General features: G+C 48.1%; 1 protein-coding gene across 1 annotated transcript in view; it reads left to right on the plus strand.

Annotated features, from left to right (window-relative positions):
- CCDC92 (coiled-coil domain containing 92) overlaps window positions 1-21,439 on the plus strand; it is a 102,105-nt gene that overhangs the window by 62,145 nt on the left and 18,521 nt on the right. The window lies entirely within an intron of this gene.

Genomic DNA, 21,439 nt, shown 5'->3' on the forward strand with positions numbered 1-21,439 from the left:
CTGAAGGTTGAAGAGGAGGATCTAGCCCCTCACTGCCTACCTTCTGCACCCAGAGGAAAAACAAAGAGTGCTCAGGGTTGGCGAGTGCTGTGAGCCAAGGCTGGACATCCCTCCTGGGGTGAGAGTCTCCTGCCACAGTGCCGTTTAAAGGATAGAAATTTTCTTTAGCAGTATGCATGCTGGAAATGTTCATGGAAAGACATTCTGGAGCTGCAGGCATGTAGATGAGGTCCTGCTAGTGTCTGCTGATGATAAAGTGGTCTATGGTCTTGTTCCCTCTGTCTGCCTTGAAATGTTAAGACCTGCATAGAAAACAGCACATATTTGTTCTGCACATCATGGGTGCCAGCCCACATTCTGAGGCAGGCTGTAGCACCTTCCCCAGATTTTGGCATCATCTATACCTGTATTTATAGCTCCTCTGTGATGCCAAGGGGCAAAAACATAGTAGGAGCAAGAGTTGTATTTACAAAGTAATCGCTTCTGAATGAAGATATTTAGCCAGCATCAGCATTTCCACTCCTTTTTCTTCTCTATTCTGCAGAGTTCTCTTTCTTCCCAGGGCCATGTGTGCATGTCATTCTGAATCACTGATGCGGGGATACCATTGCCACTTGCTGGGCTGTACCAGCAGCCCCGATTCCGTGCCCCTTTATCTGGGAGGCAGACCCTGCTGGAACACCAGGGGCTTGGCTGCAGCTCCTTTCCAGCTTTTTCAGAGGGTTTAGGGAGTCCCTGTGCTCGTTATGTGAATCCTGCTGAGTAGCTCTTGATTGTGCATGGGATTAGCAGAGTGAATCCCTACAATTGAAGCAACAATGTTGCACTACTAATGAGAGTTCAGGACTTGTAGAGGCTGAACAGCAATGACTTTGGTCTTTCCGTGGTGAGGACTTCAGCCAAGCTGGGTGATCTGTGTCCTAATGGCTCCGGAAAGCAGACAAAAGGGAAAAAAACTGAAATAGCCACAATGTGATAGGTCCATCTCATGCCTCAGAGCCATCCGTTACCAGAGCCTGGGAGCTGCAGGCAGGGAGAACCTAGTGGGACCTGAGCAGAGCTGAGCTAATGTCCCAGACAGCCAGTCCGTGTGGGAGCGGAGGAGGAGGAAGAGGGCAGTTCTAGTTCAAAATGTGTGAGCTTTTGCAGTGAAAGTGCAGGGAAAGGAGGGCTGGAAAAGTTCTTTCTTCCTCCAAGATAGCTGTGGTCTGTTTCCCAGCTGCACTCTTCTCTGTCTGCTCTAATCCACATCTTCCCTCCACCAGCTGGATTTGTTTTGCAAACTCAAATCTGATCTCCTTAGTTTGTCCTGCATGTCTTGCTCAATTTTCAGGACTCCATCATTCCACCATGTAAACTTTCCAGCAAATCATCTTATTTGCCCTTCTGCAGCTGAAAAGGGGAGTATTGCACTTGAAGCCCATGCTTAAATCTGCCTGAAGCCACACTAGCATCCCGCTGTAGGCCAGAAACAGTATCAGGCCTTGTGATTTGAGGGGGTTGTCCTGCTCCAGTCTCGATCTTCCTGCGTGCTCCAGAAGAGCCAGAATGGAGTGGGAAGGAGTTAGTTAACCAAGACCAGCTGTGTTGGAAGGATGTGAACCTGAACAGTGTTTGACTAACGGGTGCCCAACAAAGGTTATCAGAAAGACAGGTCCAGTGAAAACAAATTCAGGGCTCTTTTAGCAGGTGTGTAGAACCACTGCTGAAAGACTTTGTAATAACCATTTCTACAACTGTGTTTGCCCCCAAGGAGAACCCGTCTTGGCAGCAACCTGGCCTTCTGTTTCCCATCAATTGTAGCTTTGTCTCTTTTGAAGCACCCTGCTGCAAATGAGCAAACACCTGGCTGAGAAAAGATGAATGGAAAACATTGCCTGTGGTAGAAAGGTAACGGCAAACCTCGTGCCAGGAGGAATAATAAACAGGAGATTATTGATATAACTGTGCTAGTCTCCAATAGGTTTTTCACTAGGCACGTAGAAGCACCTACAACAGTGGCATTGTCTCCATTGTCACTGCAAGGGAAGTGGGAGAAATGAGTTGTGCCTTGCCCCAAGTCCAATGCAGGGAAGGTGGATTTGCGTCTGCAAAACTGATAAGAATCTGCAGAACGGGGAAGGAGGAGATGAGCTGTCGCTGGGCTGTGAACTCTGGGGTTTAAAAGCTGGCGTACTATAGATGTCCAACAGGCTGCTGTTAATTAGCCAGGCCCCTCTCTGCGTCCTCGGGGATGTACTGGGAATTGAGCTCTAGCTTTGGGTCTCGTGGCTTCAGGGCATGTCGTGCAGAGCCATAGAGCATGCGTGCTGACTACCCATTTTACATCTGTGACAACGTGTAGATTTATTGGTGTGCTGGAATCCGTGTTGTGGTGTTACCACAACCCACACATGTGGAGATTTTAGGAGCAATGATTGAATGAATTTATTTCTAGCAGGAATTAGGCCTATAGTCGAGTACCGTTGCAAGTGTCCAACTCTACAAGTGACGTAATGCAGAGACTACTTGAGGGCAGATCACTGTGCTTGCTCTCTGAGATCTGTCTGTGACATCGCTCTACCAGAGAAGGCAGGGAAACTTCCATGGATGTAAACATCCTGTCTCTGGGGGCTTCACAAAAACCTCGTCTGAGACCTCAGCCACTTTCTCCACTCAGTCATAAGGAATAGGGAAGGGTGAATCTCACAAGCACATACACCCTAATGTTTTGAGTATTTGCATACCAGGGGTATTTCTTCTCCAGCCTCTCTCCCTGTTCTCCTGTGGCTGCAGATAGCAAAGTGCCTTGTTTCCAGTTTGACCGTCTGGTTCTTGGAAACCTCCAGCAGACAGCAGACGGCTCTTCCAGTGTGCTGTAGAAATGAGTGGGGTGGGAGGGAGGAGAAGAACTATTTCCTGCGGTGAAACTCAATCCTGTACAACTTAAAAATAGCCGGAAAACAGAATCCTCAGGGACCTGCTGTAAAAGGGTTTGATGGTTGCCTACTCTCCATCCCACCTCCCAGAGCTCCCCATTTGGTAAGAGCCTCTTGAGCACACACACAGATCTGTCGCCTGCAGTCCTGGTGCTGGGCAGAGGAGCTGTGCTCCATGCTGGGGGTCAGCTGTGGGGAGATGTAATGCACTGTGACAGGTAGCAAAGCCCAGGATTAACTATTATTTGTATAGGGACTCCTTGCAGGTTTTTCTGGGCCCTTTATTCTTGCTGGAGATTTTGTTCGTACCATTATAAAGGAGACGGAGACTTCTGGGCATTTTTGCATGACCAGGTTATCTTGAAGCTCCTGTTCCTCTCTAGGGAGGGAAGAATGAAGCTTCAGGAGGCAGAAGAGATAGCAAGGAAGACTGTCTAAGTGATGAGCCAACAATGCTGGCAGTGGCAGCCCCAGCAGTGCTGCTGCCTGCGTTTCTCCTGCCCTGGGGATGCTATCAGCCCTGACGTGGCCTGGCCACATTTCAGGCGTTGATGAGTGTTGTGCCATCCTCTGTCTGTTTCCCACCAGCAGCCAAAGCAATCAGGAGTCACTTCAGCTCTTGGCTACAGTCACTGCTGAAAGAGGGAACGGCTCCCAGCAGGAGTGAACCACCGTGCTACCCGGCCTGCTTTAACCTGCTTCCAGCCAGGTCACCTCAGGGTGGGATGCTGCAGCAGAGCAGCTCCAGTGCTTCCTCGTGGCTGTGCTGCAGAGCTGCCATCCATCCCAGTGATCTCCTTTAGACCTCCCAGGTTCAGGCCGTTAATGATTCACCACATTTTTACAGTTCCTCCCTCCTGAGTCAGTAATAAATGGCTTCTGGTGCAGATCTAGGGGCTGTGCTGTCGATGCAGGTTCAGAGCTTGGCTGAAACAGGACCGCACATCTCTAAGTCAGCAGCCGGCCTTGGTCCTCATGTGAGCTTGGGGATCACTGCGCTTCTGGAGCCAGATTAGTTGTTAAACCCACCGTGCTGGAGCCAATTAACATTACTAGGTACTTTTCCAAAAGCAACCAGGGTTTAGCCTATGGGTTCAGGCCAGCTTCTGCTCTGGGTAATCACATTTATGCCTCGCTGCTTGAAATCAGCCTTGAGCTAATGCACTGTACTTTGTGCCTTCAGCAGGCAGGGTCAGTTACCGCAGCTCAGCTGATGAGCAGTAATTCATTAAGCCTCTGTAACTCAATCACTGCACTCATCTTTCCAATCTTAGCAGGGCCAAATATATTCCCACTGTGATGTCACAAGAGTACAAAATTCCTCTGTAAGAAAAAGTGTGTCTGGTGTTGCTCAGCCCTGATGAACCTCCAGCACTCTGTTGCCTACCCAGCCTGCATTTCCTCAGGCTGGTTCCACCTGTGTAGCCAGAGCAGTGTGTACTAAGGGAAACAGGTGACTTAGATGAATGCATATCTCTTTCTTGTATGGGCTTGTGATCAAATGCAATTCATTAGAGTTGCTTAACAAGTAACTGCCTTTCAACTGAAGCAACATCACTGTATACATGCTGATGCCTGCTGAACTAATCTAAACCAGCTAGGGCTCCTGAGCCTCTGCTTGGGCAATTGGAAGTGCTACTTGTGCTGCCGCTTCTTTCCTCCTCTCTGTCTGAAAGTCAGTTTAATTCTTCTCCTGCAGACTCTTTTAGCTGTAATCTTCAGACAGCATTCATTTTATCCTTTTAACCTTTTAATCTTTTCTCATCAGCAGTCCTTTCTTTAGCAAACATATACTTGCACCACTGGCATCAACTTTGTATACTGGTTGAACTAAGTAACCAGTGGCTTTCAAACTAACTTTCACTAAACTGCTGCAGTATTGCGCGTAGAATAACTTGTATAGATAGGTTGCAAGAAGCCCTGCAGAATGCAAGCAGTCCATGCTTCTAGTAGAGGAAGCATGCATGCATTATGGTAGGCCATGCCTCATCTGCATGGAAGGCTTTATAGAGAATTGTGTTGGTTTTCTTGGATTTTTTTCCTTTTCTTTTTAGCTGGGGTAGAAGAAAAAAAAAAGAGGATAGTTTCCAGTAGGGAGGATAAAACAGTACAAATTAAATCCATTCTCTGGCCAGTGTAACAATTGCAATTTCCTGCTATTCCTTGGAAGCTGTACAGCCCAAGAGGGAGATATTTCAAGACCGGTGTGTCAGGGATAGAAATGCATGCATCTGGTTATTTTTAATGGCAGCTCTGTCCCTAATTTTCAGTGCTGGCCTTGATGAAATGCCAGCTGTTTCATTAACCTTCATCAGTGTGGCAAAGAATAAAAGGTGGCTCACGATGTCTGCACCTGAGACAAAGCTCCTTTTCCCAGCAAGTTGTTGAAGGTTCTTGGCTATACCAGGCAGCATTTTGAGTAGAGAAGGGAGAGAAGAAGGGAAAAAGAAAACCCTGTGCCTCCATGAAGGTTTGTGTAACAGAGTCTGTACAAGTCTCGTATCTGCAGTCTCCATTACCGTCTGATATGTGTGTTAGAACCAAGTTTCAGTCGAGGTAACCATTCTCCTCTGCAAGCCAAGAAAAATATTAGGTTTATTTTCAGACCATTAAGAATAGTCTCTCTGAACAGCCCTGCTTTCCTTGCTTCATATGGGCTGCTTAAACAGAAAGAAAAAGCACAATTTCGCAACCATGGCGGCTGTGAGCTGCCACATGGGTTAGACCCCGACAAACAAAATCCTCGCTGTGCCTTGGGAGAGCTTTCTCAGGGCCTGAGATTTAATCCACCGCCACAGCCAAAGGATTAGTGCTCTGGTGGTAGAGCTGGGCAAAAGGCAGGATTTTTGTTCTGTGAGAAATGTGGTGGGCTGGGGATGGGAAGGGGGAGAAAACACAAAGTCAAATTTCTTCCAAGCTCTGGTTTGTAGCGGTGTCAGCACTAAGGAAGCAGCACTGCTGCTCCGGCCCCCTCCTCCCTGCGTCTCCTGCCTTGCAGCTACGACCGGTTCCTACCAACCGCAGTCACTGTCACAGTTGCTACCTCCTCCCTCCGCTTTTTACGGAAACACAATCCATCACTGTAAGCCCTGCTCCTGAGACGGCAGTCTGAACAATGTGTTGAGTCCGGCTGGTGGCTGCTGGTTATGGGAAGGCTCCTGGTGATGCTGGAGATGTTGTGTCGTTTGGCACAGCCCTCGCGCACCCAGAAGGCTGCTTCCAGCCCTGGTTTCCAAGTGGTGAAAGACAGAGCTGTTTGCTTGCTGGGCTGCAGCCTCAGGAGGTTTGGATTTAGCTTATCGTTGAGATCAGACTCGCTGATCTTAAAATGTCAGCAGTGAGCTATGGAGCAAGAAGAGAGGAAAAAAGAAATCCTTGCCCAAAATTCAGGCAGTGCTAGTAAATGTCAGGGATTTGCACAGAAGGAAGTCTCAGGGCTGGGAAGCGTGCTGACGTGTGGGCTTTTGGTGAAAGCATCTCCCCCAGGTCCTCATCATCTTGTCTCATGGACACCAAGGCCTCCCGCTGGGAACAGCCCAAGGCAGTGCTGAGCTGGCCCAGGGGCTGCCACAGCATCGTGACCCACTGCAGAGCCAGGCGTCTTGAGTGAAGCAGAGCTCTGCCAGGCTCCTCAGCTCCTAGTTCTGCTCATCAGGACAGGCATCAGATTCTGAAAAGAAAGGGCTTTTCTTTTCCAGGCAGCAATCGTGACTGCCTTTACAGGGGACAAACCTCATTTGCCCCGGGCACTTCCAGCGTGTACAGAGAATCATAGAAACATAGAATGGTTAGGGCTGGAAGGGACCTTTAAGATCATCTAGTTCTAACCTGCAGCTGCAGATGGCAGAATTTTTTTGGCACAGGGCTCTGGTTTAGTCCTGCCAGGCCACCAGCTGTGTGCCACTTGCAGGGAGAATCCCAGGGGTGAGCACAGCACAGCAGAGAGCTGAGGGAGGGCCCTGGGCCGGAGCTGTTTCCACCGCTAGGCAGAGGGCCTATAAGAAATAAGCCAAGTGTTCTTGCAAAGGAAGCAATCCAAGACAGGGGAAAGTTAATGACATTAAGACCGGAGATGCTGGAAATACTGATTCTCCAAGCAGTGGTACAACCCTTGCTTCAGTTTCTGGCATGTTTAACAACTAAATACTCCCAGTCTAGCCGCAAACAGCAGCAGGACTCTACTTCATGATCAGGTCAGGGTAGACTGAAGGAGATGTCTTCCATTTAAATGCAGTCACCTGCAGAAGAGAATCTGGGCTGCCTTGTACTTGGCATAGACAGAGGTAAACAGCCTGGCGTCTGATGTGCCAGATCTGGAAGGGAGCCTGCTGAGATCATTGGAGTCCCACCTGTTTGCACTGTAGATCGGTGCATCCAAGTCGTATGATTTGCCTTGTCATACTGAAATGGGGACGAGTGCAGAGACAGGTAGTGAGTTATTAGAAAATCCACTGAGAATAGCAATTGCCTAGAAGCTTGCTTTCCTGCAACCCAGCACTTTTCTTGACCACAGCATTTAGCACATTCAAAGGCACTGCCAACACACAAAAGCCAGGAACTAGAGACCTGTGATTTGCCTTTGTCATCTCTGGGCTACTGCAGTTGAGGGAATGTTTCATGAGTTTCATTAAGGTCTTGAACTGTGAGCCAGGTTCTCCAGGACATCCGCTGCAGGCAAGGAGAAAAAGAGAGTCGCTCTTGTTTGCAGCGCCTGGGCCAGGTCTTAGGTTGGGTTTTGAGTGAACCTGGGCCATCTGGGTGGGACCCACTGAAGCTAGCAGGCTGTGTGTGGTTTGGATTCAGGTCCTGGCGAAACTAAGCTCCAGCCTTGAAGAGCACAGCTTGCTCCCTGGACCTGGAGGACCCTTTCTGAATTCACAGCGAGCAGTACAGTTGAAGGAGAGGTGGTGTGGGAAGGTGGTTGCTCATTCTACTTCTGTAGAATGGGCTTCTGTATGAGACGGGATTTAATCAGAGGAGTGGAACATGGTGTTGTCTGGAAGTAAAATCCTGAAGCTACAGCAACAGGGTCTCATCAGAACTGGCATGTTAGGGCAGACAGAGACTTAACAGTAATGCAGGATTATACAAACCATGGCAAGCTCCCATCGGAGCATTCTTCAGGGCTCAAATGGCCAGCTGCAAAAAGCATCCATCTAGCAAGGGATGTTCGTGGGCAGCGTGTGTGAAAATGTGCACATCATCTTGGCTTTGGATCGGCTGGAGGGAAGTTTTTTTTGTAGGCTGAGAGCAGCAAAGATTATTAATCTCTGAAAAAATCTGGGGCACTATGTTGAAGTGGGTTTTCATCAGCCTTGTGCTATTGTGTGCGTATCTCGGGTTTACTAATGATTCAAATGAAAAGTAGTCAGGAGCAGTGCTCGGAGAAGGAGATTTTCCTGTATTTGTTTTGGATGCATGTCCAGTGGAAAAGTATCTTCCAAAGCATTTTGCTTGGCGACATGGGCTGTTTCGTTTGGAGAACAATTGATGGTGATGATGAGTGGTGTTAGATGTGATCACCGTTCGACAGCTTTTTGACTTGCCTGCAAGTCAGAGCAGCACATTCCACATGACTGCGCATGTGTGCCGAGGAGCGGGCAGGGGACGGTGGCCATGGATGAGCTGCTGGATATGTTCGGTCAGGTCTTTGCCAGACTCTTAGCAGGCACAGTGCAGGTGGTTGGTGCATCGCCTGGCTATGCAGCAGTGCCCTGCTATGGTTTGTTCACCGTGCAGTCTGCATTTTGATGAGCCACCCCTGGACAAACACTGCCTGACAGCATGGGTGTGCTGCAGAGGTCGGTCTAATCTATTGGCACTGTGCATGGTACAGTACAGACTTACGGGAGCAGTCTGCTCCACTGACCTTCTGTCCCCCAGATCTAATGAGATATATCCTAGCTGATGCTATCCTGGCACCCTATTCGTGCCTTTCCTGAACTGCTCTACCAGCTGTAGCCCTCCCCACCTCCAGCAGAAAGGATGAAGGGAGTGATGTGCTCAGACTCATCCTGTCCCCTAGCTCCCTGCGCTGACCATTGGCAGCTCACAGCAGAGGGGCAGTAAGGAGGGTTAAATCAGCGAGGGTTAAACCATTTGTCTGTCTTCATTGCTGAAAAAAGAACAGCCATCTGCCACATTCATTTCTTCCCTTTCTGAAGGCTTCTCCAAGCAATCGCCTGCGGTCTCGGTGGCACAAGGAATAAATCCAGTGCAACTTTGCTGAAGTCTTCAGAATTGCTCCCAGAGTAACTGAGAGCAGAGCAGGGGCCCCGAGAGTTTCCTAAGCTTCACAGCCATAGCCACAAGGCAAATAAAATGAGATTAACCAATTACAATTAAAATGAGAGAGAACTGCTTTTGACAGTAATTTTGAATTTCCCCTAAAAGCAGTTCCAGCTGTGACCTCTGACTCGTGCAGCGTTCGCCTGAGATCTGCCCCTGGTTGTTTGTTATAACTGATGCTTTCAAGGACATTCAGTCCGGCCTAAGGAGGTTTCCTAGGTGAAAAAAAGAAGTGAAAAATGGAAGAGGAACTAACACAGGGCATCCCTGCAGCGAGGCACAGACGTGAGAGCCCTTCTGGCAAGCAGACAAGAACAGCCAGGCAATCTCCAGTGGATTAAGTAGGTTAGTGCTTGCATCAAATCCCCCCAGCACAGTACTGCTGTGTTCCTATCATGCAACTGTGAACCCCATTCTGGCAATGTTCGTGTTGGCATTGAACAGATCTCCTTTCCCACAGAGAAGCTGGCTGTGTGTAGACCTTGCCCTTGCTTTGGGAAGAGAGCAAGGCTGTGTCTACAAGATTGGACTAAATATCATTATTCTTATTCAGAGATTTTGAAAGGGTTGTTTGTTATGCAGCAGTGCTACACAAACAGCTTTCAACTTAATAGCACCCAGTCCTTCCACACTACTTAATTCCCTCAAATGAGTGGGTATTTTTGACTCACTCTTTGGCCTGTTCTGCCATCCTCCAGCAGAATTTATCCAGGTGCTGTCCAAAAAACTATCCTGGAGGAGGAGGTTTTGAAGGACTGGTGAGGGATGAATAACATAGAGGGGTGTGGATGTTCACCCAAATATCAGCACCCTGCAGTCTTCTCTCATCCAAGATGCTGCTTGCTCTTCCCATGCAGAATATGGAGCAGGTTTCTACATGGGCTGGTAAGTGAGCAGCCTGTGTTGCTGGTATTGCCCATGTATCTGCACACACGTTTGCTGGCCGTGTGAGCCACCTACACACCATGTTTCTGCTGTCCCAGCGTTTCCACATTCAGACCAGGAGCTGACACACTTGAACCTTCTCTGTCTTGCAGCACAGCTAGATCAATTTCCCATGCTGCAAGGAGACAAGGCTGTGCGAACAGTAACTTGAGCCAGTGATTAGGAGTGTAAAAATACCTATGAAGTTGCTATTTTTACTCTTTGGGCACAGAAGATGAGAGGGAGAACAGAGATAAAGAGAAACATGCATCCTTCTAAAGCCGCATTACCTGAGTCAGACAATGGAGTAGGTTATTTGTAGCGTGCTCTGCCAGATTTGAAAGCCTTCCAGGTGCTGGAGCACTCTGCTGTTGAGGTCAGTACAACAGTCACCTTTCTATCTAATTTCCTTTGTCATCAGTAATTTTAAAGGAATGCATTATGCTACAGAGATGAGGTCTGAAAGCAATTTTGGCAACATTAATGCTGTTCGCTACCTTGGCACCAGTTATATTTATTTCGTTTGGAATGATTCAACTTATATTCAGTGCTGTCACGCGTGGGTGACTTTCAAAACTGCTTTGTGTAAACAACAGTCTGCCCACACTCAGCACAGTGTGATATCTCCACATCTGCAAACACCACTGTTGGATTTGTAAAATACCTGGGTTTGCATATGAATTGTTACAGTCCATTTCCTAAAACCTTCCCATGCTGTACATTTCCCATTCACCTAGGTAGCTCATCTGAGGGTTTTGTATTGATGTGGCTTTTCCTACAGTCCTGTCTTAAATTCTGTTGCTGTAAATTAAACCGATATCTTCTTGACCGCCCCCCCCCCCACCAAATTGTGGAGAACAGTTGCTGTCCTCTTTGCAAATATTGGAAAACCATTATCGTGTTCCCCTCATTCTTCTCTCTTCTAGACTAAACAAACTCACTTCCTTCCACCTTTCCTTACAGGTCATGTTTTCAAAACCTTTTTATCATTCACTTCACTCTCTTTGCACACTCTCCATTTAGTCTATTATCTTCCTTAAAATGCACTACCCCAAACTGGACCTAGATTTAACACCATATGGATCAAGTCTCTCACTTCAGAGCAGATCTCTTCTGAGCTCTTACCGGCTTCATTACATCCTGTTCGGAGCTGTGTCCTGTGCAGTCAGACAGTACATCCCCCAAACGCTTTGTTTTTCCAGCTATGCTCCATTTGGAGATACTCAGACCAAACTTTTAGGGCACCATTAGATGTGCTCCTCTTCAGTTCAGAGCCTCTCCACTGGGGCTCACCAAGGGGCTCCACAGGTGTTCTTAGTTTAGTATCAGTATGCCCGAAACCAAACCAAGAAAGGATGTGTCTCTTAGCTCTCTCTGCCTGACTTCTCCTGCTTGTGGAAAAAATAAGAAAGGAGGGAAAAATATATCCTAGACAAACTAAGCAGCCCCATACCTGCCTCATAAGATCTTACAGCCCTTCAAAATATTTGCTTAATCTCCCAGTATCTTGGCAGAATACATAGGTATTAGTGCTTGCAGGTGTTCTTATCCATTGATCTCAAAACATTCTCCTCCTTTTAAACACGGGGAGGCTGAGGTGTTTGGAGGCTCAATTTTCATAGGCAACAAAGATCCCCTGCTCCATTTAAAGTCTGTGGAAAATGTGGGTTGCAAGCCAACTGGAGCATTGAGCTTCAAGTGACATGCTGAGGTCCCACTGAGAGTTAACACACAGCCAGGAGTTAGAGCCCAGGTTTCCTGAGTCTGTCCAGAGCGCCATGAGCAGCACCATGCTACCTTCCACTCCACCATATGAACACACTAGCACAGCCACATGGTCAAACCCATGCTTAATACCCTAAGTAACATCTGTCTAGTCATGGTGGACGTCACAGCATTCTGGAGAGGAGCTGGGTTGATCCCAACTTGCTCACCGACTACAAATCTGCTTGTTCATCTTGTATTTGGTTGCTAGCTGAAAAGTGTGTTAAAGCAAACAAATGGCACCTGCACCAACCCTGCCATATACCAGCAGTAAAAGATATTAATAGTTTCCAGGTCTGTGTTTTGTATGTTGGCTTGCCAAAACTCACCTGCCCTGTGTGAAAGAGGAGGCTGCTCAGCACTGGTCTGTGAACAAAAAGCTGGTCTGTAGAAGACAAATCTGGGGGAATTTTTTAAATTCCAAAAATAGACAGAGGGGGAAATGTGCCAGTAAGATGGATCTCATTTCATTTCCCAAATCCCTCTGGTCTCCAGAGTTCATTCTTTGCTCTTAATGTTTCATGCTATGGCTTATTTTAGTCTCCTTAGTGGAAAGTTTAAAACATTTACTTAAAGGCAAATCTTCAGCTGGCATGAACTGTCACAGCTCTCTTGGCTTCGGTTGCCTTCAGTAGAAGAGCTGCCCTTTAGCATTTAAATTGCTTATTAGAAAGTTGAAAAGCGAGTTGCTTGAAATCATCTACAAAGGCTAAAGAAAATGGGGAGTATAAAGTTAAGGGCCACAATGTAGATCACAGATGAGAAACAGCCTTTCTGCATGGACAGGTGCAAATATAGAGCACTAGCAGCATGCACTGCTTCTCACATCCCCCTCCACAGCAGCTGTCAGTGCCCCCCAGCAGCCGCGAGGGGCCCATGGGGTGTATCTGCTGGGCAGAAGGGAGGAAGGCTGCAAGCATCTCATGCAGAGCAGCATGGCTTGCTGAGCACTGAAGGAGCCAGCCCTGGAGCCAGGTAAATTGGCCACGTCCAAATGGTGCTTCACTGTGCCAGGGAGATGTGTGCAGAAGCAACAAGGGGGTTGTAATAAATATTTTCCAAACTGCTGATTAATTCTGAGGGGGTGTGTGACTTGGAACACATGCACCCACTTGCTACAGCCTCCCAGCCAGCCAGGAAAGTCACTGCTTCAGCCATATGGCTTGGATAGATGCTCCTTGTATCTGGCAAGTGTCAATGGCCCATCCAAGAGCCATCTCGCTTCCAAACTCCATCTGCACTGACCTGTTTTGCAGCAATACAGTACTGCCATCGCTGCCCAGCTCCCAGCTCATCTCCTTGTACTGTTTTGTGCCTCATTGCATTGTTTTCTTTGTATTCAGAGGAACTTTTTGTTGATGTATGGCAGAGTGGTTCAAAAGTATCTGTGGTCCCTTAATGAGTGCATCCCTCTTCTTCCTCTTGCCTTCAGCATCACTTGACTCTCAGGCTGCAGATGTTCAGCTCAGACACAGCTCAGCTCCTCACTCCTGCACTCTCTCCCTGCTCTAGCAGGGCAATCTTGATAACAACATCCATCTGAGCTTCCACCATGTACGTTGTATTCCTGCTCTGGTCCCTCTGTCCTGAACCTCCTGACATAAATTTGAATAGTCACAGCCCTGACCTCGCTGATTCTCTGCTAAGTGGCATAAGCAGGGTTGTTCCGGATCGACACCAGCCTGACTAAGACCAGAGCAGACTGCCAAAGCCCAGAGGATTGAAATGGTTATTTTGCTAGCACCCTGGCTGGATTTGTGTCTCCGTAGGAATGTGTACACTTCCCTTCGCTTTTGCAATGGCACCAGGGTGTTGACGAACTGCAGTGCTGCTATTTATCCCTTAATTACTCCCATGACTCACATTAAAGTAACAATTTTCCATAGAAACAAACACAAGCCGATCTGACACCACTCGAGCTGCCTTTATTTTGAAACACATTCTGTACTTTGGGTTTCAAGGGTGGCAACTCAGGAGGCTGCTTCACCTTCCTGCTGTCAGGGTTTGCCAGTCGGAGGAGTAAGGCTCACGGGGCACTTTGCTCCAGGCTGGGGAGAAAGGGTTCAGCTGTTGCACTACAGCCGCACAGGGCTGAGAATCACTCCATATGCTGTGATTTTGGGGCAGTTGGATGCTGAGCATCACGCAGGACAGGGTGGTTCCTGTCCCCAGTGGTTCTGAGGTGTTCTTGGGACATGTTCATCTGCTGATGTTCTTGCCAGGACGCTCCCTCTGTTTGGTTTCCCTGCTGCTCTATGTTTTTACTTGTCTCGAGAAGCTCAAGCAGAGAGAGCAGCACAAGCACCAACTCTGGATCTTATCTGGGGATATTTATCCTGTTCTGTGCATCGTGTTAATTACAGGTGCCACAGCTGGGTGGGATCATCCCTGGCTGAGTCAGTTTTTTAAAACGACTGATGAAATAATTAGCCTGCAGATCTCAGCCACATCCCTTGGGCCAGCTTGACATCTGTTCTTATGGGGTCTTGTGTGGACTTTGGTGGAGTCATCGTGCCTGGAAACTTTCAAGAAATATGGAGATGTGGCACTAGGATAATGGTTAGTGGACATGGTGGGGATAGATCGATGGATGGACTTGATGATCTTAGTGGTCTTTTCCAGAAACCTTCTGAAGCTCTTTCTATGTGCTTGATACTTGTCAGTTAGTATGTATGTGGGAGGCAGGATCATCAAGAGGGGTCCTCGTCTTTTACAAACATTCTTGCCTTGTCTTGGCATTAGACTTGGCAAAAGTCATCCTAGTTCTGTTCAGCTGTGGAGCCAAGAGAAACAAGGCAGAGCCTGAGCTGTCTGTCTGATTTCTCTACTTGCAGCTGCCATTCCTTGCAGCAATTAGGTGTCCCTGGTGATGGTGGCCCAGGTCCTCCCCACCCCATGAGGCAGGACTAGCGATGTGCACATCATTCCTCAGAGCTGTACCTCAACCTTGAAATCATTCAACAGAGGAAGCACCCATGGCAGAGCAAACGCATCCGGATTTGGGAACATTGCCTCCCTGTGCTCTGACCAGAGGAAAAATGTCCTTGTGCTGTCTTTTCCCAAGTCAGGGGATTGTAATATTGATACAGATGTAGGCATGGGAATGCTCAGGGCACTTTTGCCATTGCCTGTTTTAAGTGATTGTATGATTTGATGTAGAGTCTGTTAAAGTTGGCTGGTAATGTGCTTAGACTTTGTCTGCGCAGATGAAGTTGCCTCAGCGTGATACTTCTGTGCTCCCCCGACACACACTCTTTAACTTTGCAAAGTGTGGTTTAAAACAAAAATTTTAAAAATGCAACTTTGGCTGTGCAGCCTATCCAGGAAATGTGTATAGAATCCGTCTGCGCAGGAAATACCTACAAAGGGAAGCAGGGGGAGGGAGTGAAGCCGGGCAGACCTGGGTTCTTCTCCCCAGCCCGTGTGCAGCTTCTTCCCTTCAGCTTCCTCGGGGCTGCTGGCTGTCTTTGTTTTGCTTCCTAGGCCCCACATGTTACAAATGTCTTTCATGAGGGTTTGTCAGCTTTCCACCATGCTGGAGTCCCATCACGGCTCTTCTCTGAAGAAGAAACCTGCAGCCGTGGCTTAAGCCAGGTTTTCAAACAGGGCTGGAGCTCAGGAAACCGCTGGGCTGTTCTGAAAGCCTTCCTCAGAGGAAAGCCCTACGCATCTGAGTCAAACTGGGACTGAATCAGTAATATAAACGTTAGGCTGAATCTCCCTCCCCAGAGGCCTTGTCTCTTCATCTCCATTATTGCTCCTGAGGTGCTGATAACCAGCGGGTGTGCCTCGTGGCACTGTCTCCCCCAGGACCGATGGAGCCCGTTGTGTGGGGATTTTCAGCCTGGGCTGTAGAAAGGGTGCAGGGAAGGTGAGAACGATGATGTCTGAGGAGCATCCACCAGAGAGAGATCAGGACAGGAGCAGACAGGACAGGAGATGGGCCAGGTGAAGGCACAGCGGCCATCACCTCCGTTCTGCCCCACATATGGATTCCTGTTGATCCAGGGACAGCTGCTGTTTGATTGACCGCAGCACAGTGTCATGGGGCCATTCCCACAGGCACAGTGTTCCATGTGGGTACAGTGGGATCAGTGCAGCAAGAAAGGACAAATAAGGCAAAGGAAATTTAAAAAAAAAGTCAAAAAAAGTCAAAAAAAAGCAAACAAACCAAAAACACAATAACTATCTCCCCCATGAAAATCTTCACAATTCCAGTGTCCTGCCGCAGGGTTATTGCCTCGACTCACCTCACACATTTGCCAGCAGCAGTTTCTGCTTTCAACAAGTGACTTTGAAATATGTCGCCATTTAAAGTGGGAAGGCAGAGAGATGGGAACTGCCTTGTTCCTTTTCCTACTCCAGATTTAACAGAGGGATGAGATGTGAAGCACAGAGCAGGGTATCTTCACACCTCCACTTGACCTGGGCCATTCAGACTGAGCAGTCAGGCTGCAGCCTCCCTTGTACAAGGAGGTGGCTCTGCCAAACACCCTTCACCTCTCAGCTTGCAGAAACATGGACAAAATAACATCTTCCTCAGTTCTTTAGTCCCCCCAGAGGTTGGTGTGGGGTGACAGCAGAAAGTGGCTGTGCTTTCATAGGTCAGGGCTCCAAGCCTGCTCAAGGAAAAGAGCTTAATCACCTCTTGCATGTCTCCTGAATCAGGGACATCTCTTGAGCCTAGCAGCTTCAAAGACACCTCCCCTGCACTCTATCAAAACAACGTTTAGAAAGCAGCTTGAATTTCTTCCAGCTGGCCTCATGTTACAGAGATCCCTATCAGCACCTGGGAGGAAAGAATTAGCAAGAAAAACAAGCGTCTCTTTAAACTTCAGAGAGAAAAAAAAAAAATAAGCTAAGAAAATGGCCACGTAAAAAACATAGATTTAGCCCAGTAATGTCCAGCCAATGTGATCTTTTCCTAAGGTTGTTTGAGGTAGAAAGCAGCCTAATGGTTGGATGTTCTTGTGTCAGCCAGAGACTTTGAACACTAATAGCAGAGCTTTATCAGAGCCAGATGCATTTGTGCAGGTACTGCCTGTACCACCTCCCTCCTGGCCATTTGCAGTGAGCTGGGCCCACCTAAGCAGAGTGTTAACATGGGCAGGAGCACGTGCCTGTGGAAGCAGGGGTCACCAGAGCAGGCAGGCCAACACACTGGAGTTTCAAAGGCACCCACGTGGCTCTTCTTGCCAACGGAGCCAGCCACAGTCAGGGATTTCTTGTGACTCTCTCTTTCCTCAGAAAAGCAGCACAGTCGCAGACATTTCCCTTTTAGCAGGAGATCAAGCAGTCGGGCTCAGGGTAAGCAGTGGGAGAGCCTGGAACAGGCAGCTCCCTTAGTAGCTGAGAGCTTCCCACACCCAAAGCACTCCCCGAATCTCCGCCGGTCGCTTTTGTTGTGGTTACTGCTGAGCCGCCTTGTTCTGTGCCGCTGTCCCACACCCTGCCCGAGCCCTGCAGCCATCCTCAGCGTCGCTCCGTTGGTACACGGGCCGACTCGCTGGCATGCAGACAACTCCTTTTGAAGAACAGATACCCTCCATTTCAAAGAGCAAAGTCCCTCCTGCAGCTGGGGAAAACTGGCAGAGGACACAAACTGAATTTGTTTTTGCTTTGCGCTCCCTGCGGTTCTTCACACAAAGGGAGGAGAACCCTGTGGCATGAGATGGGGTTTGGGGACCAGAACGTGGTGCCGTTGAATGTTAGAAACCATTTCCGTTAGCAAGCCTTACAAGCGCTCTCTGTTGGATCATCACTAGATCCAGCAGTTGGACTTGATGATCTTTATGCGTCCCTTCCAACTCGGATTGTTCTGTGATTCTGTCTTTCTGTATTTGGGATCCCACAGTGCTATTTTTCTGTCTTTCCTGATACTGTGTCCTCCCCATGCAGGCTGCTGATGGGCCCAGCCCCGTACTGGCTCACCTCAAAGGAGGCCATTATGTTATGCCATCACGTCTCATACTGTTTTTTTCTCTGGCAAATTTTCATTATGATTGGAAAAAATCTGGCAGCTATCATGGTTATTCAGCTATTACTCACTGTTGTCTTCCCTTCCTCTACCTAAACAAAAAGGTGGATAAATACACAGGCAGATACAAGGATGAAAAGAGAATGAGAGAGAGTAGGAGCAATTCATGGTGATTACTGACCCGAGTCAAGTTGGAAAGGGTGAAGAATTGCACTGAGCTGCCCCAGTTTACACCGTCTGAGTTACTGACTTGCACTAAAACATTTCTAATTACCTGAAGTCAGCGTATTGTCAGCTTGGATTTAGGGTGCAGTTAAGGGAAAATTCACAAGATGCAATTAAAGCAGAACTTACAGACTGATGTTTCAGCTTCCAGGAGTCAAAAAGGTGAACTTGAGCACAAGTAACTTCAGAGACAAACCTAATCTTCCCCTCTTGCTGGGATGATGCACACAGCAACAGTGAATGGGGCTTTCTTCAATTTGCTTTATCCTATGTGTATTTAAGATAACCCTTTTTTCCAGAATTTCATTTAGCTACTCATACTACAAACACAAGGACAGATGGTCACCAGATCCGACTTAATCAGCATGTGCTGGATTTCAAGCTCCGAAATTCATCTGGTTCTAGTAAAACATAGTCTGAAACCTGCCTGATGTTTAACCCAACCAGAGAGTTGTATTAAATTTCTAAGCCTTCCCAATCCTCACAGGAGATTGAGAAGGCATTTTTAGAAAGGAGTTGATTAGGAGTTTAATTACCAGATATCAAAACCTGTTCTGTTGCTGGGGTCTCACTGGAGAACAGCATTTTTAATGGGAGACTCCAATTCTGTTTGTTTCTTCTTGAGATTCAACGTCCGGACCTCGGTGGTGCATGCTCGGTCATGGCAATTTGAACTATTTTCCCATGGCTTCTTCTCATTCCTCTTCTCATCAGATCTCACTGCCATTAGCTGTAGGGCAGCAGGGCTCTGTTCCTCATGTGTGCCCCGTTCCAAGGAGCTGCTGTTGCCCAGAGAGGACAAGCAAGCAGTTCCACAGGGCCAAAGCCTGTGGAAGAGGACTTTGAGGCTCCGTCAGACTTCTGAACTTCTGCAGAATGGCATGCCCATGGGCACGCAGGTATCCAGGTGCGTCAGAGACACAGCAAAGCCTTCTTTGCCTCACCCCGTGTCCTCAAATCCTCTGCCTTTCAAGCTGGTGCGGTGATGGTTTCACCCTCTTCAGAAACACCCGGCTATTTTATCCCTCATGCCATGGTCTGCTAGAGATGTGTGTACCACCGCATCAAACGTTGCTGCCTTTATTTGCATAACTGTGGCATGGGGATGGCTGGCTAGAAACCAAAAACCACTCCAAATGGCACAGAGGCGACAGCCATCTGTGTCTTTTTCACATTCGGTTTCATTGTTTTAGGATCGGATCCAACCGCTGCAACCTACAGTAACTCTAGACTTCTCGAGCCTCAGAGCTTTCCTTATAGCACGATCTGCGGTTTCACTGTGGAGAAGCAAACCTGGAAAAAAAACTTGTTGGACTGAATCAGAAGTATTTTAGTTAGTGCAGCAGGAGCTGCCAGTGGTGAAAATAGCACTGCAGAGCATGAATGAACGGAATGGTGTTCCCTTCTGCGCACGTCAGACAATTTGAGCCTAGCTCAGCGTTACGGGTGTGCTGGACAGTGTTCTCTCGAGATGTATTTCCATTGCCACGTCATAAATATGGATGTTCTTTATGAGATACCCGTGGACAGAAGGAATCTAGCATTTGCTAAAGGGTTTTTTGATGATGTGTGTTCAAAGCCCTCCTGTTTGGCATTAATTAACACAATGTACTATGTTGCAATTTCCCAGCACAGACACATCCAGATTCCTGCTAGGAACTGGAACTGGCATCGAGCAATACCCACTCCTCCACCCAGACCAGAAACCACTGAGATGTCCCTCCCTCAGATGAAGCTCATGTGTCCCTCACAACCCATGGAGGGGACATGCAGGGGCTTGGAGCAGTCTTTTGGCATTACAAAACCAAGCCATTTCTAACAGGCCTGAGGCTGGGACCTTCATGAGGAGCTCTCCCTTGTGTCCCTGAAGCCCAGTGCCTGTGGATGGGGGCAGTGATAACCTCTTGTTTTGGCAGTGTGTGCTGGGGTATTTCTGGTGGCTAAATTCTGCCCTTGCCAACAGCCAAGAGAGAAGGGGATATGTGTGATTTTCCTTCCTGCTTTATCCTAGAACATCTAGGTATGTATGAAAAGCACTTGCTGCCAGCCCCAAGCTGCAGGGATAATTTAATGTGCCAACCAAACTGCCAAACGATGAAAACTTTTGACTCATGTGTTTCAATAGTATTGCACAGAACATACCTTAACATAGCTGAACGGGCCCTAAAATACCCAACATTCCCCTTCTGCTCAGACATCCCACCACGGTTAGGCTGTCCCATTTCACGGCTCCCAAGCTCCATGCGTGGCCCTGAGGGTGCTTCTCCAGCTGACTCTGGTGCACTCAGCCCTTCCCAGCACCATGGTTTCTGCATCGCAGTGCTGTAACAGACAGGCCTATGTGTACCAGTTCATCTTTTTTACACCAGCAGCCTTCCTTCGCATCCATTTCTTTTTTAACTCAGAAATACATTTGTTGCAAATAGATGCCAGCAGCTCTCAGTGCCAAGAAGATTCAGTGCTCCTTCTGCTTGCTCTGTTTTCCAGTGAACTGTATCAGTTTTTGCTTGTTTCCCCATGACCTTTGGAGCCCATTCAAAGTCATCTTCCTTTTGCTTTGATTTAAGTTCAATCCCATGCATGTTGCCAGCTGATTTGTTGCCTGTTTTCACACGTCGCCAGCAAATCACCACCTCTTCATATTGTTTAGACAGTCATCAAATGTAGGCCTGCCAGCAGTCTTTGTTCATGGAGGAGGAAGGCTTGGTACATCTCACTTATGTGGCCTGAAAGGAACCAGAAAGCTGTTTGATTCCAGCTAACGAATCTTTAAAGCCCAGTGTGGCACTTTTCTGGCCAGAGCAGGGTCAGGCTTCACTGGCCAAAGCCTTTTGGTCTGTTGGTATGGACCCAAGCTCTGCCTGTCTGTCTCCTGATACAGACCATGCTCCACCGTGCTGGAATTGTGTCCTTCAAATTGTGCCAGAGGTTTGGCTTGTGCTGGCTCTGGGATGGATCATGGAGGCAGGTGGGTCCTCCCAGCTCTTCTCCTAAGCTGGTCCTGGTTACAGGCAGGGGTATCACTGGCAGGTGAGGGGGCCTGGTGGCTTGTAGCTAATGGTAATGGCCCTAAGTTGTGCCAGGGGAGTTTCAGGTTGGATATTAGGAACTATTTTTTCTCCCAGAGAGCGATCAGGCACTGGCACAGGCTTCCCAGGGAGGTGGTGGGGTCACTGTCCCTGGAAGTGTTCAAGAACCATGGGGATGTGGCACTGAGGGACATGGTCAGTGGGCACGGGGTAGGGGTTGGACTTCAGGATCTTAGAGGTCTTTTCCAAATTTTATGATTCTGTGATCAGAAAGAGCCAGGGTGGACATAGGAGCTCCATGTGAGGTGCAGAGT

The sequence above is a fragment of the Numida meleagris genome, chromosome 14, assembly GCF_002078875.1.
Source record: "Numida meleagris isolate 19003 breed g44 Domestic line chromosome 14, NumMel1.0, whole genome shotgun sequence".
NCBI classification, from domain to species: Eukaryota; Metazoa; Chordata; class Aves; order Galliformes; family Numididae; genus Numida; species Numida meleagris.